Genomic DNA, 25,650 nt, shown 5'->3' with positions numbered 1-25,650 from the left:
TAGGGTTTGGAGTTGGGACTCTGGTGATGCCCAACTCCGTCACAACCTTCCCCTTGGCCTACACTGGAGTTCCTAACGCTGACTCCGAATCTTCCCCTTGGCCAACCACACACACACACTGGACGGACGTTGGGAGCTCTGGTGTAGGCCAAGGGGTGGGCTCAGAGTCTGACGTCAGGTGCTCCTGTGATGCTGTGAGACAATAGTATCTGCAGCAGATGCCGTAATCTCACAGTTCAAAAATATGCAGTGCAGGAGGGCTGTGGGGTCAGGGGTGCTGCCGGGCTGAAAATGTGAGTGGAGCAGTCCTGGGCAGGACTGGGACCTTGGTGGGGAGGTGTCAGTGATTGCTGGCCACGGTTGGGAGGGGGAGTGTGCACTGGTGAAGACCGGGTCTGTGCCGGGCTCCAATAATGAGAACCAGGATGCTAAGCCAGAACAGCTCCTGCCAGAACAGTCCACGGGGGCTCGCCAGTGAGTGGTCCACCAGCCTGGGAAGCGGTGGGGACGTGTCGATGATTGGGTGCCACTAGCTTTTTTTTTGGATGAGAATTAAGCATTAGTTTAATGCTTAAAAAGCCTCACTTCTTGTTTGTTGTTGTTTAAGCATTGATAGGTGAAATGACCAGTTATCTGAATAATTCAGTCATCCAAAATAGGTCCGGTCCTGACCATTTTGAATAATCAGAGTTGTAATGTATTTGTACTGTATTTATACTGTACTGTATTTATACTGTACTGTATTTATACTGTACTGTATTTATACTGTACTGTATTTATACTGTGCTGTATTTATACTGTACTGTATATATAATGGCGTGAAGCAAGGCTGCGTTCTTGCACCAACCCTCTTTTCAATCTTCTTCAGCATGATGCTGAACCAAGCCATGAAAGACCTCAACAATGAAGACGCTGTTTACATCTGGTACCGCACAGATGGCAGTCTCTTCAATCTGAGGCGCCTGCAAGCTCACACCAAGACACAAGAGCAACTTGTCCGTGAACTACTCTTTGCAGACGATGCCACTTTAGTTGCCCATTCAGAGCCAGCTCTTCAGCGCTTGACGTCCTGTTTTGCGGAAACTGCCAAAATGTTTGGCCTGGAGGTCAGCCTGAAGAAAACTGAGGTCCTCCATCAGCCAGCTCCCCACCATGACTACCAGCCCCCCCACATCTCCATCGGGCACACAAAACTCAAAACGGTCAACCAGTTTACCTATCTCGGCTGCACCATTTCATCAGATGCAAGGATCGACAACGAGATAGACAACAGACTCGCCAAGGCAAATAGCGCCTTTGGAAGACTACACAAAAGAGTCTGGAAAAACAACCAACTGAAAAACCTCACAAAGATAAGCGTATACAGAGCCGTTGTCATACCCACACTCCTGTTCGGCTCCGAATCATGGGTCCTCTACCGGCATCACCTACGGCTCCTAGAACGCTTCCACCAGCGTTGTCTCCGCTCCATGCTCAACATTCATTGGAGCGACTTCATCCCTAACATCAAAGTACTCGAGATGTCAGAGGCCGACAGCATCGAATCCACGCTGTTGAAGATCCAACTGTGCTGGGTAGGTCACGTCTCCAGAATGGAGGACCATCGCCTTCCCAAGATCATGTTATATGGCGAGCTCTCCACTGGCCATCATGTCAGAGGTGCACCAAAGAAGAGGTACAAGGACTGCCTAAAGAAATCTCTTGGTGCCTGCCACATTGACCACCGCCAGTGGGCTGATATTGCCTCAAACCGTGCATCTTGGCACCTCACAGTTCGGCGGGCAGCAACCTCCTTTGAAGAAGACCGCAGAGCCCACCTCACTGACAAAAGACAAAGGAGGAAAAACCCAACACCCAACCCCAACCAACAAATTTTCCCCTGCAACCGCTGCAACCGTGTCTGCCTGTCCCGCATTGGACTTGTCAGCCACAAACGAGCCTGCAGCTGACGTGGATATTTACCCCTCCATAAATCTTCGTCTGCGAAGCCAAGAAATATATACTGTACTGTATTTATACTGTACTGTATTTATACTGTAGTTGTACTGTATTTTAAAGCTGTCCCTTGCAGCAGGTACCAATGTGGAATAAAAATTCTAGAGAGCATCAGCAAATCCCAGATTTTCATTCCTGAATATGCTTGTATTATTGCTGCAAACTAATGTCCACTTTAAACTCAGTAATAGAGGGGACTGAACCTCAGGATTATTTCAAGCACAATTAATCTCTCTTTGTCTAATATTTCTGTTACTACAAATTCAATGCAGCTGACTCAAACTGCATCCTTTCTTGAAAAAATGGATCTGGAATCTGAGGTCTAAATTGAACACTTCTTATTCCTCAATGTTTTATTCAATCAACATAATTTTCAGACCTGGAAGACCTGGCTTTATTGAAGCAATGTTTCAGTGAATCAGTTCACTAGCCAATTAAATAATCTAATGTTAGTGCTCAGGATTACTTCTCTAATACAAAAAGGAAAATAGTGCAAGTCCTGGAAAAATTTAAAAAAAAAGCTGAATATCCAGTAAATTATGTAGTGTTTATGAAGGGAAAAGCATTAATTTTTTAGGTTGATGAAAAATCAGAGTTGAGGAAAGTCTGATATCAGCAGGTCTTCAGAAGTAGAGGAGGGGAGGAGAGAAACAAAAGGTTTGTGGCAACATCCTGGGTTCACTCCTCTGTGTTAGGGTGATCAAACACAGGTGCCACTGTTTCGCAGAGACCTTCCATTCAGTCTGCAAGTGTGACCCCAAATTTCAGATTGTCTCAGTGTATTTCTCTTTCTCCTGCTCTACTTCTGACCTATTTGTCCTCCAATGTAGCACAGCACATGTCTGAAGAGAAGTGCATCTTCAAACTATGGATATTACAGCGTTCATAGCTCAGCATTAAGTTCAACAATTTCAGATAATTGGCTCTTTCAACATTTAGAGCTTTTAGTTTCAATTTCCAGCATCCACAGAATATTCTTGTCATTTTTATTTCTGTTTCTGACTTTTACATACCTTTTTCAAGAGAAATCTGTTTAGAACATAGATCACTACAGCCCAGTACATGGCCCTTTGGCCCTCAATGTTGTGCTGACCCATAAATTCCTTTAAAAAAAGTACTAAACCCTCCTTATCCCGTAACATTCTATTTTTCTTCCATCCATGTACCTGTCTAGGAGTTTCTTAAATGCACCTAATGTTTCATCCTCCACCACCATCCCTGGCAAGGCATTCCAGGCACCCACAACTCTCTGTGTTTATATATTTTAAAAAAAATACCCCTGATGTGATGGGGTATCCCAAAACCCAGCAGCAATAGAAATTCACCAAGACAAATGGTTACTTAAACAAAATTTGCTTTTAATTTTTTTTCCAACATAAAAACAGGATCAAACTTTATCTTATTACTGTTAACTTAGCCCCCTTCTAATTCTAAGTGAACATATTTAATGGGTGTGTGAGTTCAGAAAATTTCTTTGATCACAATCCAATCCCACTTCTCACTCTTCCAAGTTCACCGGTATCAGGCAATTCTTATACTGTGCAAAGAATTTAACATTTATGAATCTTCACCAGGCTTTGGTGCTTGAAAGGTAAATGGTTACTACTCAGGAAGGTTCTTGTCGGTTTTCAGAGAGATTCGTTGCTCATTGGACACACACACAAACTGATTTACTTCCATCAGTCACTTCAATTTCTTGATTTTTCAAGTCACCACAGAGTTCCTTTTCTGTTTCCCTTATGTCAGGCAAAAAACCACACAGCCAGCCATCTCCTCTTGTATGGACCACAAGGGCTTTGAACCGGATGAAGTCAGAACTTACAACCTGTCTTTCAAACAAGCTTCCAAAAGCCACTGCAGAAAACCAGCAGTCAGTCTCTCCCTCTTTCTCTGGAAGAAACTCCTGTTCGGCTCTCTCTGCTTCCAAAATCACATGGCCTTCTTAGAACAGCAGACTGCATTCAGACAAGACTGTGGCACCAGCCCCAATCTTCTGAGTCCTTTCATCTGTTGATTTCCAAAACAATAATCCATTACTCCAATTAAGACCTACTTGTGAAGTCCTTCAGCAAAGCAGTTTCTTTTGTCTTTACAAAGGCACTGGGAGCCTGGACTGTCTGGTTTGAGCAGAGCTCTGGCACTTTAGTTGATAGTTAAGATAAACTGATAGGTAAGATTTATACAAATGGCCTCAACTTCCCTGTACTTTGCAATCTTTTTGCCTCAGGACATAAACTTTTAATAAGTTAATACAAAAACTACAATTCTGAAAACTACAATACAATAATAATGTCTTTTGGATTATGTCAAAGCACATTTACTTTCTCATGTGCATACAAAACATACTATTAACTTCATTAAAGAAGAATTGGATATTTTCATTTGTATTCTGGCTATATTTAGACAAAAGTAATTTTGAAACTTGTATAATTTGCATAATGCTATCTGTTGCAATAAATTTTTGTTCTGCAATATTTGAAATGTATGACCTCTGATTTAAAAAAATTATTTATGCATAAATGCAGGTAGCATTTCTCAGTGCTACAGAGGTTAAAAACAACTTTAATAGGCTAATTGCCAAAATTTATAAATTAATATATGAACACTTTTTTTGTTTTTTAATTTTAATTTTAATTTTTCACAGTATGAACCATATCAATTAAAATACACACAAACATTTCCCTCTTGAATATACATAGTGGCATTTTCTCCCCTTTTTTCCCCCCTCTCTTCCCTCACTCCTTCTCACGCCCCTCCAAACCCATTAAATGTTCAACATATACAATACAATAAAACCATTAAACAATGTCATCGCACAATGAAAGTAAACAAGAAAATTGTGTCATCTACTTTTACACACTGGATCAGGTCATTTTGTCTTCTTCTCATTTTATCATTTTAGGGGGTGGAGGTCCACAGTAGGCCCTCTCTGTTGTGTTCCATGTACGGTTCCCAAATTTGTTGAAATAATGTGACTTTATTTTTTAAACTATATGTAATTTTTTCCAATGGAATACATTTATTCATTTCTATGTACCATTGCTATACTCTTAGGCTCTCTTCTGATTTCCAAGTTGACATTATACATTTTTTTGCTACAGCTAAGGCTATCATAATAAATCTTTTTTGCACTTCATCCAGTTTGAGGCCTAATTCTTTACTTATATTACTTAGAAGAAAGATCTCTGGATTTTTTTGGTAAGTTGCTTTTTGTGATTTTATTTAATACCTGATTTAGATCTTCCCAAAACTTTTTCACTTTCTCACATGCCCAAATTGCATGTACTGTTGTTCCCGTTTCCTTCTTACAGCAAAAACATCTATCTGATAATGTTGGATCCCATATATTTAACTTTTGGGGCTTGATATATAGCCTGTGTAACCAATTATATTGTATCATGTGTAACCTCGTGTTTATTATATTTTTCATGGTTCCAGAGCATAAATTTTCCCATATTTCATTTTTTATCTTTATGTTTAGATCTTTTTCCCACTTTTGTTTGGATTATAGCTTATTTCATCATTTTCCTTCTCTTGCAGCTTGATGTACATGTTCATTATAAATCTTTTTATTATTGTTTCTGTAATAACATATTCAAAACTGCTTCCTTCTGGTAATCTCAGCCTGCTTCCCAATTTGTCCTTTAAGTAGGTTTTCAGTTGGTGGTATGCAAACATTGTACCATGAGTTATTCCATATTTGTTCAAATGATAATTAATTATTTCCCAAAAAACAATTTTCTATTCTTTTAATTCCTTTTCTCTCTCATTCTCTAAAGGAAAGTTATCTATTGATTAGCTGATTTTGCGTCAATAATAATTTTGGTAGTTGGTAATTTGTTTTTTTCCTTTCTACGTGAATCTTCTTCCATATGTTGAGTAAATGGTGCCGTACTGGTGAACTTCTATATTGCAGCAGCTTTTCATCCCACTTATAAAGTATATGTTCTGGCACCTTCTCCCCTATTTTATCTAGCTCTGTCTTGGTCCAATCTGGTTTTACCCTTGTTTGATAAAAATCTGATAGATACCTTAATTGTGCTGCTCTATAATAATTTTTAAAGTTTGGTAGCTGCAAACCACCTTGTTTGTACCATTCTGTTAATTTATCTAGTGCTATCCTCAGTTTCCCCCCTTTCCATAAGAATTTCCTTATTATTCTCTTTAGTTCATTGAAGAATTTCTCTGTTAAGGGAATTGGTAACAATTGAAATAGGTATTGTATCCTTGGGAAGACACTCATTTTAATGCAATTTACCCTCCCTATCAGTGTTAGTGGCAATCCTTTCCAATGTTCCAAGTCATCCTGTAATTTCTTCATTAATGGCTGATAATTTAATTTGTATAGGTGGCCTAAATTATTATCTAATCTAATACCAAGGTATCGGATTGCTTGTGTTTGCAATTTAAATGGTGATTCTTTTTTAAACTCTGTGTAATCCGCATTATGCATTGGCATTGCTTCACTTTTATTTGCATTGATCTTGTACCCTGATATTTCTCCATATTCCTTCAATTTCTTATATAGTTCTTTCATTGATATTTCTGGTTCTTTTAAGTATACTATGATGTCATCTGCCAATAAACTGATTTTATATTGCTTCTCCTTTATTTTTATTCCTTTTTTTTCTGTTCTTATCATTTCTGCCAATGGTTCTATTGCTAAAGCAAACAGTGAGGGAGATAGTGGACATCCCTGCCTAGTTTTTAAAAAAAAAAACTTTATTTATTCATTAAAAAAACAAATAATATATGACATATACAACAATTAACCATAAACATGAATGTTATTTTATATATATATATAAAAAGAGAGAAAAGAAAAGAAACACCCCCCCCCCCACTTCAGCCAACTCTCCTAAGGAGAGCCATAAAGAAAGAAAAAAGAAAAAATTATTAAAGAAAAATCAAATATACATATTAAGATCTAATCAATGTAAATTGAAATGTAAATATTCTGAATATAATTACCACTTATTAATAAAAAAATTATAATTAGCACATGAAACATATGTAATTTTTTCCATATTTAAACAATATTTCATCTCATTTCTTTGGCTTGGCTTCGCGGACGAAGATTTATGGAGGGGTAATGTCCACATCAGCTGCAGGCTCATTTGTGGCTTACAAGTCCGATGCGGGACAGGCAGACACGGTTGCAGCGGTTGCAGGGGAAAATTGGTTGGTTGGGGTTGGGTGTTGGGTTTTTCCTCCTTTGTCTTTTGTCAGTGAGGTGGGCTCTGTGGTCTTCTTCAAAGGAGGTTGCTGCCTGCCGAACTGTGAGGCGCCAAGATGCACGGTTTGAGGCGATATCAGCCCACTGGCGGTGGTCAATGTGGCAGGCACCAAGAGATTTCTTTAGGCAGTCCTTGTACCTCTTCTTTGGTGCACCTCTGTCACGGTGGCCAGTGGAGAGCTCGCCATATAACACGATCTTGGGAAGGCGATGGACCTCCATTCTGGAGACGTGACCTGCTCTCATGATCCCATCTATTAATATCAATCATATTTGTATCTTTCAATACATTTGTATTGCAATGTATCTAGCAATACATTTTTTCGGTACGGATAAAGGTAAATATACAAAAGCAAGCTGAAACTTATCTAATCCCAAACTTTCAAAGGTTGTAAACTACCCAATAAAAATACTGTTGGATCTAAAACTATTTTAAACTAATACAGATATTCTAAAAACGATTGAATTTTCTTCTAAAAAGGTTGTATATGTATTCATGACCAAACGGGATGAAAAAAAGTTCCAACCATATCACCACATCTAAAACACAAGTCTGATTCATGAAAACCATACTTTTTTAATTTTTCATGTGTTAAATATAATTGATGCAAAAAATTATAGTTAATCATTGCATAACGAGCATTTATCAATCTAGTTACACTATCATAACAAATATCTAACCCACACATGTCAAACTCTGGCCCGCGGGCCAAATTTGGCCCGTGATATAATTATATTTTGCCCGCAAGATCATTTCAAAAATGTATTAGAGGTGGCCCGCCCTGCAGCGAGAGCCGATGCTGTTTTTTGGTAATGTCACCCCCACCATCCTCCCCCTTCATTGCACATCCTTCCCCATTATAACACGAAAAATTGTAACACGAGAAGTCTGTCGATGTCATCAGCCGGCAAGCCAGTTGGAAGGCTCCCCGCACAACCAGTCACTTCTCCCACCTGTTGAGCGGTGCGGCGGATGGGCGAGCGCCTGTAATTTCCTGTCGGCGCGACGGGCATGGCAGGCTGCGCACGGCCCCCGGGCAGTGCGAGCCCCGCGCGACTGGCACCGGAAGGCCCTTCCACAGCGCGAGCGCACTTCTCCCGGTCACCACGGCCTTCAGCGCTTGCACCTGCGCGGACCCCAGGGACGGCTGGTTCGGCCCTGCATGTGAAGAGAGAGATGGTGGCTGTTCGCAAAGGATGATCAGCAGCACGCTGGGCCTGAGTGGGTGGGTAAGCATGGGTGGGCAGAGGGTGTAGGTGAGGAGTAATGGGCAGGGGAAGTTATGGTGGTGCGAGGGACAGTTAGAGGGAGGGATGAGTAGAAGGAGGGGTGGATAGGGAAGAGGTAAAAGGGGAGGGGCAGGGCGAGTAGGGGAGGGGTGATTAGAGGGTGAGAGACGGGTAGAGGGAGGAACAGGTTGAGGGGAGAGGCAGAAGAGGGGCATGTATAGGATGGGGTGGGTAGAGGCAGAGCGAGTGGAGTGAGGGGTGAGTAGAGGTTGGGTAAAGGACTAGTCAGGTAGAGGGATGGTGGGTCGAGGGTGAATAGAGGCCTAGAGCCTGAGGTGTGAGCAGGAAATGCTGAGTCCTGATGCAGGCCAAAATGAACACAGCCTGTGAATGCTGACTACATCTCCACAGGGACCAAATATGTTTCCCTCAGGTCAAGCAAAGGGTGAACTTGAGCTACCTACTCCTGACCTGTAACATTATCCTCCTAAAGTTATATCCTAAAGTTTAACATTACATATGTTGAAAGAAGAGAAAACATGCAGATGTTGTTGAAAATTTTCAATAAATATTTAGTTCGGCCCTCGACTTAGTCCAAGTTTTTAATTTTGGCCCTCCGTGAATTTGAGTTTGACATCCCTGATCTAAACAATCATCTTCGGAAAAAATAAAACCAGTATCCGCTTCCCATTTACTTTTAGATCTATCCCAAACCTTTTTATCCACACCATCCTGTAATATTTGATACATAGATGAAATATAACCCTTCTCTGGTACCTTCATAAGAAAAGTCTCAAATTTAGTAATTTCAGGTAAATCATATCTCTACCAATCATGCATTTTACCAAACATCGAATTTGATAATATAGAAACAAAGAATTCTTTTCAATACCAAAACCTTCCCTCATCTGATTAAAAGATAAAAATTTACCCTCTTTAAAACAATCTCGCAAATTTTTCACACCTTTAAATCTCCAATGCAATAACTTCGATTATGTATTGAAAAAGGAATAAGTTGATTATTATACAACGGAGTCAAAGCCGATAATTTACCCCTAGAGCCTGTCATTTTATTTTTCTTTATCCATAACTTCATTAAATGTTTTAGTATAGGCACATTATATTGTTGTAACAAATTTATATTCCATCTAAACAAAAACTGATGTATTTCAAATTCATAAATATTTGCCATCTCAATCTAGGAGGCCGTACCAAATCCATCAATGAACTAAAATAAATTTAAGTTGGCCTGCTTCATAATAATATTGAAAATGTGGTAAAAGTAATCCCCCTAACTCATATTTCCAAGTTAATTTATTCAAAGCTACTCTCGAAAATTTACCTCTCCATAAAAACTCCCTAATCATTTTATTCAAATCTCGAAAAAAAATATTATCAAGTAAATACGGAATAGATTGAAACAAATATTATATACGCGGAAAAATATTAATCTTAATTTTATTTATCCTACCCATTAAATTAATAGGTAAATCTTTCCATTTGATCAAATCAGTTTTAATTTTTTTCATTAACGGAACATAATTTATATAAAGATTGATAATTAACATTCAAAATTATACCCACATATTTAATTCAATCAGTCCACTTCAAATTAATAATATTCTTATAAACTGAATAATCCCCTTCACTTACCGGTAATATTTGACTTTTTTCCCAATTAACTTTATATCCAGAAAGACATCCATATTGTATTAAACACTCCTTCAAGTGCAAAAGTGATTGAGCTGGGTTTATTAAATACACCAATACATCATCTGCAAATAAATTAATTTTATACTCCTCGTCTAAAACTTTCATACCTTGTATCTGTGTATTTTGTCTTATCAATTGTGCTAAAGGTTCAATCACTAACGGAAACAAAGCCGGTGATAAAGGACAACCTTGACGAGTTGATCGAGATAGCTTAAAGGGTTCCGAAATCAAACCATTCGTCAATACTCTAGCTACCGGTTTACTATACAGAGCCCTAATCCAACCAATGAAAAAAGGACCAAACTTGAATTTTTCCAAAACTTTAAACAAAAAGTTCCATTCAACTCTATCAAATCTCTTTTCTGCATCTAGAGATATCACCATTGGATGGTCTGAATATTGTTGAAATCTATTAATCAAACTAATCACGCGCAAAATGTTATCTGAAGCATATCTATTCTTTATAAAACCTGTTTGATCCATATGAATCAACTTAGGTGAAAATTTAGCTAATCTATTCGCTAATATTTTAGCTATTATTTTATAATCTACATTGAACAACAAAATTGGTCTATATGAAGATACCTTCAAAGGATATTTTTTTTTGGAATTACTGTAATTAAAGCACTAGAACAAGACTGAGGTAATTCATAATGTTCTCCAACTTGATGTAATGCATCCCCAAACACTGTAGATAAATCATCATAAAAAATTTCATAAAATTCAACCGAAAATCCATCATCACCAAACAATTTACCATTCGACATTTCCAGCATAGCCATTTTAATTTCTGAATTAGTAAATGGTTCTTCTAACTCCTGTATATCTGCATCCGCTAATATCGGTAAATTCAACTGTGATTAAAAAAAGATCAGTCGATCCAGTTTCTTGTTTTCCTTCAGATGTATATAACTTTTTATAAAATATGTAAAATTCATCATTAATCACACGAGGTTTATAAGTAATAAGGGAATTCCATCTAACAGCATTAATAGTCAAAATCTGTTCTTTCTTTAATTGCTACGCCAGTACCTTATATGCTTTCTCTCCCCATTCATAATACCTTTGTTTAGTCCTATTAATCACATATTCAAATTCATAAGATTGCAAATTATTATATTCCAATTTCAACCTAGATAATTCTATTTTCTGATCTTCGGTAGCATCTTTCTGAAATTCCTTTTCTAACTCATCAATCTGTTTCTCTAATTAAAAACTCTGATTTAATCGATTCTTTTTTATTTTAGAAGTATAACTAATTATTTGTCCTCTCAAATAGGCTTTCATAGCATCCCATAATACAAACTTACTTGAACAGAATTAGAATTTTCTTTAAAAAAAAATTAATTTGTTTTTTCAAAAAATCAATAAATTCCATATTTTTTAACAACATTGTATTAAACCTCCAACAATAGGCCACTTGGATTTTCTCAGAAGTTGCATATGTAAAATATAACAAAGAATGATCTGAAGTCACCCTACTTTTATATTCCGCTTGTTGTATTTTCCCTTGTAAATGTGCCAATACTAAAAAGAAGTCAATCCTTGAAACCGATTCATGTCTAGATGAATAAAAGGAGAAATCTTTCTCTGTCGGATTAAGACGTCTCCAAATATTTACTAAATTAAGATCTTTCATCAACACTTGAACCTGAACTGCCATCTTGGATTTCTTAATTTTCTTCGGAGATTTATCTAATAAAGGTTCCAAAACACAATTAAAATCACCACCAACTAAAATATTATCATTAGCCTGACCCAAACATAAAAATACATCTGAAATAAATATTTCATCATCTGCATTTGGGGCATGAATATTAAGTAAAGTCCAAAATTCACTAAAAATCTTACAATTCAATTTAAGAATACATCCTGCCTTTTCCTCCATTGATTGTAATTCAAAAGATATTTTTTTATGTATCAAAATTACTACACCTTTAGCCCTAGAATTAAATGAGGAAGAATATACATGCACAACCCAGTCCCTCTTTAATTTCATACTTTCCTTCACATTCAAATGTGTTTATTGTAAAAAAGCAATATCAAATTTCATTTTCTTAATATATGCCAAGACTCGGTTACATTTAATTGAACTGTTTAATCCTCTAACATTAAAAGTAGCAAACCTCAACTTTGACATATCTACTATTGTTACTAAATACCAATAATATCTTTATATGAAAACTCAAATCAATGTATATAGGCCCTCCAATAGGAAAAGAAAATCACAAATTAAAAATTAACTAAAATGAAAATAAAAAAATAAAGAAAAAAAGAACCCCCCCCAAAAAAAACTATCAAAATGTAGTAATCCCCTAAGCAAAAATTGGGTGTGGGTCACCCACCAGTGGCTGATGACTAGTAAAGAACTTAGAGCAAATCTCTCCCTCCCCAGCCAAACAATCAATGACATCAAAATATCATAATAACAAAAAAAAGAGTAAGAAAAAGAAAATTTTTCTATTCATCCAAGAGATTCCAATCTCGAAGATCCCATTTCAGAAGAAGTTGGACTCTTTCCATTCCCGTTTTTCCCATTTCTGCCATTTCTTCCGTTTCCAGAACAACCAAAAATTTATTTAGGAGATAATGGTGGACTACGTCTCTGTCCTCTTATATCTGGCAATGAATCAGCAAAAATCATTGCTTCACGATCATTTTCAAAAAACTGAAATGATAGTTTCCATCAAACACCTTCAACACTGCAGGGTACCGAAAAGTAGACTTGTAACCTTTACACCACAAAACTTCTTTAATTGGATTAAATCAACATCGACGTTGAATGACCTCTTGACTCAAATCAGGGTAAAAGAAAACTCTGCTATTCTGAATCAATAATGGAGTTTGCTAGTCGAAGTATTGCTTCTCTGTCCAAATAATTAAAACATCTAATTATTACCGGTCTCGGTGGTTGACCAGCTGAGGGTGTTCTTCTTAGAGCTCTATGGGCTCTTTCCCCCAGAAAAAAAATCTTGCCCTAATACTTGCGGGATCCAGTCTTTAAAGAAACGAAGAGGATCTTGTCCTTCTATACCTTCTGGCAAACCAACAATTTTCACAATATTCCTTCTGCTTTGATTCTCCAAGTAGTCTATTTTCCTCTCTAGCTCCTTCTCGCGTTCTCCCAATTCTATGACTGATTTTTCAACCTTCAGCATTTTTTCTGTGTTAGAAGCCACTTGTTGTTTACAGTCCAAAAAAGCAGTCTGAAATTTTTTAATTCTTCATAAGATGCACCCACATGTGTCTTAACCATATTTAATTCTGAACTTAAACCAGCATTCATTTGAGCCATTTCATTCATTTAAGATGTCAAAGGTTTTATAACAGCTTGAACAATATCATTTAGTTGCATACACTGTTGGTCAGAAAAGCTCAGCCCTGCTCTCTCTGACGTAGTGACAGAACAAGGTAACTGCAGCTCCTGCTGCAACTCAACAGAAGGCATTTTAAAAGTTTTACTGCGAGTCTGGACTCCCAGCAATGGCACCCTGACTTCCTCAGGGAGGTCACCGCTGGTCTCCCCCTCATCTCGTTTTTTCATGAAATCATGAAGAAAAGCGATTTCTTCAGATTGAAGTGCTTCTTGATGCATTTCCAACAATGGAGTCGTCTTTCTGCGTGCTCCCTCTGTTGAAATCGAAAGGCTTTCCAAATCAGGGTCCACTTCTTGGGGACACGCACCTTCTTCCAGAGAACGGGTAATTCCAGCACCATCCTTCACTTGGTGAGTAATAGACATTTTTGTTTCAACTCCCACAGGCAGTCTTTGAGGTTTTGATACTGAAGAGATTAAGCCTGAGGCTGTATCAAGTCATCTAGGCCCCAAATCTTCAGCACCTCGAAAATGTAACTTCTTCTGCACTTGAGGTTTAATCTTTTTACCATGAGTGGCCATAATAATTCCTTGATACTTTAAACTAAAATTTAAAAAGTTTAAACTTGAAAACAAAGAGTTGAAAAACAGACACTAAAAAGTCTGGCCAGAGAGGTCGAGATTACACGTCTAGACTCTACGCATCTTGCCACGCCCCCATCCCTGCCTAGTTGACCTACCTAATTTAAATTGGTTCGATACATATCCATTTACTGTCACCTTCGCCAATAGTCCCTTATATAATGCTTTAATCCAATTAATATATTTTTCTGGTAGGTTGAAACTTTGTAGTACTTTGAATAAATAATTCCATTCTACCCTGTCGAAGGCTTTCTCTGCGTCTAAAGCAACAGCCACTGTTGGTGTCTTATTTCCTTGTACTGCATGGATTAAATTAATGAACTTACAGACATTGTCCGTTATTCGTCTTTTCTTAATAAATTCAATTTGATCTTGTTTTACTATTTTTGGTACACAGTCGACCAATCTGTTTGCTATTAGTTTTGCTATAATCTAATAATCTGAATTAAGTAGAGATACTGGTGTTAGTGGATCTTTCCCTGTCTTTGGTATCACTGTAATTATTGCTGTTTTACATGAATCTGGTAAGTTTTGTGTTTCTTCTATCTGGTTCATTACTTCCAGGAGAGGAGGAATTAATAACTCTTTGTTTTATAAAATTCTATTGGGAGTCTATCCTCTCCAAGTGTTTTATTGTTTGGTAGCTTTTTTTAATATATCCTGTATTTCCTCTATTTCAAATGGTTTTATCAATTTGTTTTGCTCCTCTTCTTGCAATTTCGGTCATTCAATTTTAGCTAAAAGCTCATCTATTTTGTCTTCTTTCCCTTCGTTCTCAGTTCAGTCTTATTGTTAATAGAATTCCTTAAAATTTTCATTGATCTCTGTTGGGTTATATGTAATGCGTTTGTCCTTTTTTCTTGATGCCAATACAGTTCTTTTAGCTTGCTCTGTTTTAAGTTGCCAGGCTAGTATTTTGTGCGTTTTTTCCACTAGCTCGTAGTACTTCTGCTTTATTTTCATGATGTTCTTCTCCACCTTATACATTTGTAATGTTTCATATTTTATTTTTTTGTCCACCAATTCTCTTCTTTTTGTTGTATCTTCCCTTGCTGCTCGTTCTTTTTCTGTACTGACTATTTCCCTTTCCAACTGTTCTATTTCCCGATTGTAGTCCTTTTTCATCTTAGTTACATAACTTACTATCTGCCCTCTAATGAAGGCTTTCATTGCATCCCATAATATAAATTTGTCTTTCACTGATTCCGTATTTATTTCACTGTACATTTTAATTTGGTGTTCAATAAATTCTCTAAATTCCTGACTTTTAAGTAGTATGGAGTTTAATCTCCATCTATATGTTCTTGGTGGGATGTCCTCCAGTTCTATTGCTAATAACAGGGGTTTTGCCCAGATTGGGGCCGCCACCGCCTACCTTCTGCTCGGACTGGGGCCGGGGCTGCCGCAGCCTTCCCTGTGCCTGGACCGGGGCCGCCACCTCCTTCTTTCTGCCTGGACTGGGGCCTCCTCCTGCTTCGCTCTACTGAGGCCGGGGCCGCCGCCTCCCCCTCGCTTTTTACATTTTACACTCCAGTTACACAGCAGTAAGAAAGGGTGTGACTCGGTCAACCCCGTCAGAATCCAACCGGGACCCTGACCTACCTCAGAGGTAGTTAGAGAACCCAATTAAACTTACCTAGGCCATGTCCACAGGTGATTTGCGACCAGGTATGGTCTGACCTAGGAGGGGAGGCAGGCCCCTCCAGCCCGGGTAAGAAACCTGCATAGGAGAAGGCCACTCCAATATAAAACCTACGACCCAAGGACCTCGCTGCCACGTCCCAGCTTGCTTGGCCACGGCATACGAACCATGGGTGTAAAGGGTGGCGCCAGTACTGCGCACACTGCACTCCACCTAACATCTCCTTTGCGCAGGCCCGAGGACAGGTCCACGTCCTCCCCCTCCACGTCCTCCCCCTCAAAAGATGCTCACAAACTCAAGCTAGCATGCTGGAACATCAGAACCATGCTAGACAAGACTGACAGCCACCGACCTGAACGTCGGTCTGCCCTCATCGCACATGAACTCCTCAGTCTTGGCATCACATAGCCGCTCTCAGTGAAGTCTGCTTTGCAGATGTAGGCAGCCTCCAAGAATGCGGCGCGGGCTACACACTCTACTGGTCTGGCAAGGCTATGGATGAACGACGCCTATCTGGTGTAGGCTTCATGGTTAAGAACTCCATTGCCTCCAAACTCGAAAACCTCCCGAAAGGCCACTCGGACCGGATCATGTCCATGCGACTCCCCCTTCAAAACAAGCGTCGCATCACCCTCATCAGTGTCTATGCTCCAACCCTCCAGGCGGAACCAGCAGAAAAGGACAAGTTCTACACTGATCTGCGCAACCTCATTCAACGCACCCCTACAGACGACAAGGTTGTCATCCTTGGCGACTTCAACGCTCGCGTCGGCAAAGACTCAGAAACCTGGCCAGGAATCCTGTGCAAGCATGTTGTCGAAAGTGCAACGACAACGGAGCTCTGCGCAGAACAGCGGCTTGTCATTACAAACACCCTTTTTCAGCAGAGGGACAGCCTGAAGACTACCTGGATGCATCCCCGATCCAAACACTGGCACCTCCTGGACTACGTCCTGGTGCGAGAAAGAGACAAACGAGATGTGCTCCACACCAGGGTCATGCCCAGCGTGGAATGCCACACTGACCACCGGCTGGTTCGCTGCAAGCTCAACGTTCACTTCAAGCCAAAGCCCAGGAACAATAAAGCCCCCAGAAAGAGGTTCAATGTTGGAAACTTGCAGTCAGACGAAGTGAGAGGAAACTTCCAGGCAAACCTCAAAGCAAAGCTTGAGGATGCAATCCGATTCACGGACTCGTCCCCTGAAACCCTTTGGGATCAGCTGAAGACTACCATACTGCAATCCACTGAAGAGGTACTGGGCTTCTCCTCCAGGAAAAACAAGGACTGGTTCGACGAAAACAACCAGGAAATCCAGGAGCTGCTGGCAAAAAAGCGAGCTGCCCACCAGGCTCACCTTGCAAAGCCGTCCTGGCCAGAGAAGAAACGAGCTTTCCGTCGTGCATGCAGCCATCTTCAGCGCAAACTCTGGGAGATCCAAAATGAGTGGTGGACTAGCCTCGTGAAACGAACCCAGCTCAGTGCGGACATTGGCGACTTCAGGGTTTTTTACGAGGCTCTAAAGGCTGTGTACAGGTCCTCACCCCAAGTCCAAAGCCCGCTGCGCAGCTCAGACGGCAAAGTCCTCCTCAGCGACAAGATCTCCATCCTCAACCGATGGTCAGAACACTTCCAATCTCTTTTCAGTGCCAACCGCTCAGTCCAAGAATCCGCCCTGCTCCAGCTCCCTCAACAGCCCCTAAGGCTAGAGCTGGATGAGGTCCTCACCTGGGAAGAGACATATAAGGCAATTGAACAACTGAAAAGTGGCAAAGCAGCAGGTATGGATGGAATCCCCCCATAGGTCTGGAAGGCTGGCGGCAAAACTCTGCATGCCAAACTGCATGAGTTTTTCAAGCTCTGCTGGGACCAAGGAAATCTGCCTCAGGACCTTCGTGATGCCATCATCATCACCCTGTACAAAATCAAAGGCGAGAAATCAGACTGCTCAAACTACAGGGGAATCTCTTTTGTGGAAACTGCCAAAATGTTTGGCCTGGAAGTCAGCCTGAAGAAGACTGAGGTCCCCCATCAGCCAGCTCCCCACTATGACTACCAGCCCCCCCACATCTCCATTGGGCACACAAAACTCAAAACGGTCAACCAGTTTACCTATCTCAGCTGCACCATTTCATCGGATGCAAGGATCGACAACGAGATAGACAACAGACTCGCCAAGGCAAATAGCGCCTTTGGAAGACTACACAAAAGAGTCTGGAAAAACAGCCAACTGGAAAACCTCACAAAGATTAGCGTATACAGAGCCGTTGTCATACCCACACTCCTGTTCGGCTCTGAATCATGGGTCCTTTACCGGCATCACCTATGACTCCTAGAACGCTTCCCCCAGCATTGTCTCCGCTCCATCCTCAACATTCATTGGAGCGACTTCATCTCCAACATCGAAGTACTCGAGATGGCAGAGGCCGACAGCATCGAATCCACGCTGCTGAAGATCAAACTGCACTGGGTAGGTCACGTCTCCAGAATGGAGGACCATAGCCTTCCCAAGATCGTGTTATATGGCGAGCTCTCCACTGGCCATCATGTCAGAGGTGCACCAAAGAAGAGGTACAAGGACTGCCTAAAGAAAGGTCTTGGTGCCTGCCACATTGACCATCGCCAGTGGGCTGATATCGCCTCAAACCGTGCATCTTGGCGCCTCACAGTTTGGCGGGCAGCAACCTCCTCTGAAGAAGACCCCAGAGCCCACCTCACTGTCAAAAGACAAAGGAGGAAAAACCCAACACCCAACCGCAACCAACCAATTTTCCCTTGCAACCGCTGCAACCGTGTCTGCCTGTCCCCCATTGGACTTTTCAGCCACAAACGAGGCTGCAGCTGACGTGGACTTTACCCCTCCATAAATCTTTGTCCGCGAAGCCAAGCCAAAGAACAGGGGTGAATGATCAGATAACAATCTAGTTTTATATTCCATTTTTCTAACTCTCCCTTGGATATGGGCTGACAATAGGAACAGGTCAATCCTTGAGTATGTTTTATGTCTACTCGAATAATATGAGTATTCCTTCTCCTTTGGGTGTTGCCTCCTCCATATATCCAAAAGTTGCATTTCCTGCATTGATTTAACTATTAATTTGGCTACTTTGTTCTTTTTGCTAGTCTTTTGTCCAGTTTTATCCACCTTTGGGTCCAAATTAAGATTAAAATCCACTCCTATCAATATATTCCCCTGCGTATCTACAATCTTCAAAAAAAATCTTGCATAAACTTTTGATCCTCTTCATTAGGTGCATATATATTGACCAAATTCCAAAATTCTGAATTTCTCTCACACTTTATCATTACAAATCTCCCTGCTGGATCTATTATTTCATCCTTTATTTTGATTGGTACATTTTTATTGATTAATATCGCTCCACCTCTGGCTTTTGAATTATATGATGCTGTCGTTACGTGGCCTACCCAGTTTCTCCTTAATTTATTATGTTCCACTTCAGTTAGATGCGTTTCCTCCACGAATGCTATATCTATTTTTTTCTTTTTTCAGTAAATTTAATAACCTCTTCCTTTTGATTTGGTTATGTATTCCATTAATAGTCATATAGTTCAATATGGCCATCTTATACTCTGTTTACACCTCCTTTCCGCTTCCTCACCACCACCTTTCCCCTTTTCCCCCATTTTCATCTCTCAGTTTTCCCTTTTTGAACTTAACGTATGACAACACTTCTAATACATAAAATACTTCAACAACTCCCACATCTAAAATTCCCTTAACCCCAAGTGTCCCCCCCCTCTCTGAGTTGCTCCTTGTAATATATGAATATTAAAGGGAAATATGTTCACTAACCTTAAAATCGAAATCTTTAAACTCTTATCCACTTGAGCGGTATCTGCTAATATTGTGAAATTGCCAAATTACTCTTCATTGTGCAAATGTGTTATCATTTGTTAATTTTTTACAAATGGGTATCTGATTTAACCATATTTCACGGGACCCAAAATGACCCTGAGCCAAATGCATTTTGATTATCAGAGTATTTCAAGAGACATGTCTTTTGTACGAGCCTATGCAGTGACTTATTTATAGCTGATAGTTTACCATCAGAGCAAAGTTTATTGTCTCTTTTGTGTTGCACAAATCACATTAATCAACAAGGGGTAGCAGGACAGCATTTACACCTGCAAAAACATAAATACTGGAGGTATTCATCAGGTTTCACAGAGTCCAGAGGACATCCTATGGATGCTGCAAGACCTGCTGAGTTCCTCCAGGATTTCTGTGTTTTTACTACAATAACAGAGTCTGCAGACTTTTGTGTTTCAGAGCATTTACACCTGTGCCCGCTAACTTTTATTATCATTTTTGGAGTCATGAGGCAAATTGTAGCTTCTTCCTTTTACAGAGATCAATGTAAACCAGTGATATAATCTAAAATCTTCCTGATCCATAGAGGATACTTATTCACTGCATCATCAGGGTTGCCCTTATTGAACTTTCAATGCCTGATTGCTACCGCATAGTTTTGATTGGATCTTTATTTTGTTAAGAATATTACTGTTCTCTCTACTTGAGTAAACTGCAATAAATGCTTAAAGATGGAATTTTTAAGTTATTTTGTAAACGTCTCAAATATGATTCATTCAAGCTGACATGGGTACAGTGATCTAATTTTGTAAAGGATCATTATGCTGAAATTTCTTGCATAATTCATACATTACCTACTGTAAAATCAGAATGACAGTTTTCCAAAGATCCCATCCTAACAGTGTGTGGTCTTTGAAAAAAAATGTAATGATCACATGACCAGAAAATGTTTGGAAATAAATGTGATGTCTCATAAACCAAAGTTCACATTTATTGTCAGAGTACATTACATCACATCACATACAGCCTTGAGATTATTTTTTCCTGTGGGTCAGGCAGAATTTCTTCTTTTTGGTAACTGTAAACTGTACCAATGAAAGCAGTGAATCCTGTAGATGCATGCCAAATATGTCAACTTCCATTTGGTCACTTGTGCATTCATATTGCACCTGGCTCAGCTCTAATTTCTGGACTTTGTTCCTAATATCTCATCATTTCCACTTCTCTCCTTCAGATTTTTCTTGTCCTGATATCTCTTCATAACTCAGTGCCAAGTTTTGTTTGATGATCCTTGTAATTTGTAGATGTTATAAATCATGGATATATTTATAAAAATGCAAATTGTTGCTCATATAAATTGATGATTAATTGATTGCACACACAAAAAGTGCTGATTTGTCTTCAGTGACGGAACTATTTATTTTGGCTGGATTAGAACAAGTGAATCATAGACTCATGGAATGGTTATTGCATAGGAGGCAATTCTAGTTCCACCCCTCAACATCATATATTTCCTCTCAAGGCCACAATGGAATCACAAGTCCACAACGGAATCTAAAGTTAAGGTTCAAATTTGTTGTCAGAGTACACATATGACATCACAAACAACCCTTAGATTATTTTCCCTGCAGGCTGGGCAAAATTTTTACTTGTCAGTAGTGTAAACTGTAGTAAAGAAAAGATATGTATACATAAGGGAGAAATGTAAACAAACTGCAAATACAGAAAAAAAATCAATAATAAATAATGAGCAAAGTAAAAGTCCTTAAATGAGTTTCTGATTAAGTTTATTGATTAGGAGTATGATGGTAGAGGGGTAGCAACGGTTCCTGAACCTGGTTGTATGATTCTTGTGACATCTCTATATCTTTCCTGATGGGAGAGGTGAGAACAGAGCATATCCAAAGTGATGTTGATCCTCCATGATTACTGCTGCTCTCTGACAGCAGCTTCCATGTAGCTTTTCTCAACAATGGGGAGAGTTTTGCCTGTGATGTACTGAGCATTGTCCACTACCTTTCTACTCAGAGATATTGGTGCCCCCATTCCAGGTTATGATGCAGCTGATCAGCATGCTTTCCCCTACATAACTGTAAAGGTTTGCCAAGGTTTCCGATGACATACTGACCTTTCGCAAACTCCTGAGGAAATGGAGGCACTGTCATTCTTTCTTCACCATGACTTTAGTATGTTGGGTCCAGGAAAGATTCTCTGACAATGTGACTCCAGGAAGTTAAATTTACTCACTCTCTCCACCTCTTATCACTGGATCATACACCTCCAGTTTTCCCTTCCTAAAGTCTACAATCAGCTCATTGATCAATGAGTGGTTGTTGTTATTGCACCACTCAGCCAAGTTTTCAATCTCCTTCCTCCATGAATCTGTTTCCAATACATCTGCAAGCAGTGCACTTAAAATTCCAATTACACACTATTTTAAAAGTGTTTTTCTTACTATTACCTTTATTTCACTTCCCCTTTTTTATATCTGTAATTTCTCATCCTCAACCTCTTTATTAGATTCTATCTGCTCTGTACAGAATTAGCTTCATTTTGTATACTTTAATCAGATTCCCTTTCAGCCATCTCTTCAAAACAGAGTTTCAGTCACAAAACTATCCTTCATTGACTTTAGCTCTTTTGTTTCCCCCTTTCCCCCCCTCCCCCCCTTACAAGTTTCTCTACTTCAGAAGCTCTTGTTAAACAATTTCCTTAATTTTACATTGCCCTATTTTTCATCACTTTGTGTATTTGCTGTGTGTCTGCCCATTCTGCATGTATATATCCTGCTGCAGTTTTGTCAATGTCTTTGCTGTTCATGATACTACCAAATTTGGTGTCATCTGCAAATTAGTGCATTGTCTTGCAGTCCTGATCTAGGTTATTAATATAGATAAAAGAAAGCAATGATCCTAACATTAATCTCTGGAGAATGATATTATTCACCTTCCTCTGAAACATCCATTTACTGTGATCCTTTGTGGCCTGTTACTTAACAAACTTCATATCCATGCTACCTATGTAACTTGTGAGGTGTGGGCTTCAACTATGTTGGTGAGCGTCGTACAAGACCCTATCAAAGCCAGCTAAAAGTCCGGGTGCACAACAATGACTCTCTGTAACATCATCAAATTACCTCTGCTAATTTTACTTTTAGAAAGTCAACACATAAACAGGTCCTTCCAGCCCATGAGCCTGTGCTGTCGAAATATACCCATGTGACCAATTAACTGACTAACCCCATGCGTTTTTGGAATGTGGGAGGAAGCCAGAAGTACCCGGATGACACTCATACAGGCACAAGGAGAGTGTACCCACTCCTTATAGACAGCACTGAATTCTAACCCAGGTCACTTGCGCTGAAATAGTGTCACGCTGATCACTGCACTAATTGTGCTGCCCACTTTGGTAAAGCACAATTTATCCTTTAACTTCTAAGCTGGCTTGCTGTCATCCATTTTCTTCCAGATGGCTATTAATCCTATCCCATAACTATGTTTTTGTAAGCTTCCTTCCACATATAATTTAACTGACTGATGCACGGTTATGGGGTTTAACTTTAATGATTAATGAGAGTTTATTATCATGTACACACTCCTGTGCATTGAGGATGTCACCGTGATCAAATATGTAACAACCATGGCGAACTAAAAACCTTGGTTAGATGCAGAGGTCCAGGCACGTCTCTGAGCTCGTGATGCTGCCTTCAGGACAGGAGACAAGATGTCACTAAGATCAAACAGATCAGAATTCTATCCCATGTAATCCAAAAGGCAAAGCGTAGGTACACACAGAAACTTCACAGTCAGCTGTGCAACACTGGCAACATAAGGCACATGTGGCAAGGAATCAAAACTATAACAGATGGCAAGACCACCTTTATGTCAAAGAAATCAACACCTCCCTTTCAGATAGACTTTGCACGATTTGACGAGACACCGAAGGAAGTTCCATGTCCCCCTGATAAATGAGACCCCTTGCATAACTGTGGCGGAGGTGAAGAGAACCTTATCCAAGGTGAACCCACACAAAGCAACGTGACAAGCCAACATATCTGGTCCAGTACTGAAAGACTGCACAGACCAAGGTTTGGATGTCCTTACAGATATCTTTAACGTGTCGCGCTGCAGCAGTCCATTATCCCCATGGGTTTTGAGACAATCATCATCCCTGCCCTCCATTTTGAAATGCTTTGAGTGTCTGGTGATGGAGCACATCAAAGTACACCTGCCAGAGACATTGGATTCATTTCAATTCACCGACATACGGAATCATTTTCCTGATGATGCTGTAGTCTTGTCCCTCCACTCTGCCCTGACTCACCTGGAGAACGATGCGTCATATGCCAGGCTGCTGTTCATTGACTTCAGTTCAGTGTTTAATGAGAGGCTAGTGGAACTCGATGGGACTCAGCACTCCTCTGTAACTGAATCCTGGACTTTCTAATAGAAAGACTGCAGTCTGTCCTGGTTGTAGCAGAATTGCAAACCCTGTAATGCAGAACACTGGCACACCTCAGGACTGTCTGCTCAGCCCACTCCTGTTCACACTACTAACCCGTGACTGCATCGCCGTATCCAGCTCTAATAATGTCATCAATTTTGCAGCTAACACAACAGTACTTGGCCTCATCAGCAATAAGTATGAGTTGCACTACAGGGAAGAGGTGGAAGATCTTGTGTTATGGTGCAAGAATAATAATTCTTGCTCAATGTGGATAAGTCAAAGGAGATGATTATGAATTTCAGGAGGACCAGGGACGGCCACCCTCCAATACATATCAATAACTCCATTAGAGAGCACCGAGTTCCTTGGAGTCCACTTTAGTAGTGATCTATTCTGGACACGTATCTCCTTACTTGTCAGGAAGGTGCAACTGCACTGCCTGAGAAGACTGAAATGGGCAAGGCTACCATCCGCCATCCTGTCATCTTTCTGCAGGAGCTCTATTGAGAGTGTCCTGGCTGGTGACCTCACAGTGTGGTACAGTTACATCAGAGCTCTGGATTAGAGGTAAAACCACAAGATTGTAAGAGCAGCAGAGAAGATCACTGGGATCTCACTCTCTCCCCCATCGACATTATCTACTGGGATTGTTGTTTGAAGAGTGCTTGCAAAATCTTTATGACCCCACATTTAACATCTTCCAACTCCTCCTGTCAGGAAAGAGATGCAGAAGTATCAGAACCAGAACCACTAGGCTGAGAGACAGCTTCTTCCCAAAGGCAGTGAGACTGCTGAATGACTGATGAACTGAACACATAATCCATCTGAAAATCTATTACTTAACAATTTTACTTCGTGTGCTGCATATAAATTGCTTGTAAATATGGGTGCTATGTCTATATATGTGTCCGCATGTTTTTTCTCTGAGGACCGAAGAATGCACTTTTGTCCGGTTGTACTTTACAAGTGTATGACAATAATAAGCTTAAACTTGAAAACAAGTACAATGTCGGCAGTCCTTGGGTTAAAAACGTCTGACTTACAAATAACCCATAGTAACAAACTGACAAGCTGACCGGAAATAGAATGGTGTCAACTTCCGATTTGAGTGTGGTTGAGTCATAATTCTCATAGAAATAACAAAAGTTGTTAAAATCTATTAGTATTGTGTTACCAACAGTCCCCGCACTGGTCCCTCAACCCCTACCCCCCGACAGCCCGCCACCAGCCCCCCCAACACTGACCTGCTCCTCCCTCCTGACAGCCTGCCATCAGCCCCCACACTGATCTCTGGGTTGGGGGGGGGGAGGGGAGAGAAGAAAGCTGCATGTGGCTTAAGCAAGGTGGCAGGGAAGGAGATGAGTAGCCTGGCGGAGGAGAAGAAGAAGCAGCGTGCGCTATCTAGACGCCACTGACCGTCCACGACCTGGGCAAAGCAGCGGGCAGGCAATGGGACGAGCAGCTAATGGGGGAGAAAAAGCAGGGGGGAAGAAGAATTTGACCCTCTCCACTACTGAGACTTCAACAAGGACTGGGTGGTATTCCCCTAACTTTCTTCTTAAGTCCACAATCATCTCCTTATTTTTACTGATGTTCAGCA

General features: G+C 40.2%; 1 protein-coding gene across 2 annotated transcripts in view; it reads left to right on the top strand.

The window, feature by feature from the left end:
* LOC138748729 (centrosomal protein of 72 kDa-like) overlaps positions 1–25,650 on the top strand; it is a 254,596-nt gene that overhangs the window by 52,780 nt on the left and 176,166 nt on the right. The window lies entirely within an intron of this gene.

The sequence above is a fragment of the Narcine bancroftii genome, chromosome 1, assembly GCF_036971445.1.
Source record: "Narcine bancroftii isolate sNarBan1 chromosome 1, sNarBan1.hap1, whole genome shotgun sequence".
NCBI classification, from domain to species: domain Eukaryota; kingdom Metazoa; phylum Chordata; class Chondrichthyes; order Torpediniformes; family Narcinidae; genus Narcine; species Narcine bancroftii.
Note: the sequence above shows the minus strand (reverse complement) of the source record. Positions and strands in the feature narration are given on the sequence as shown.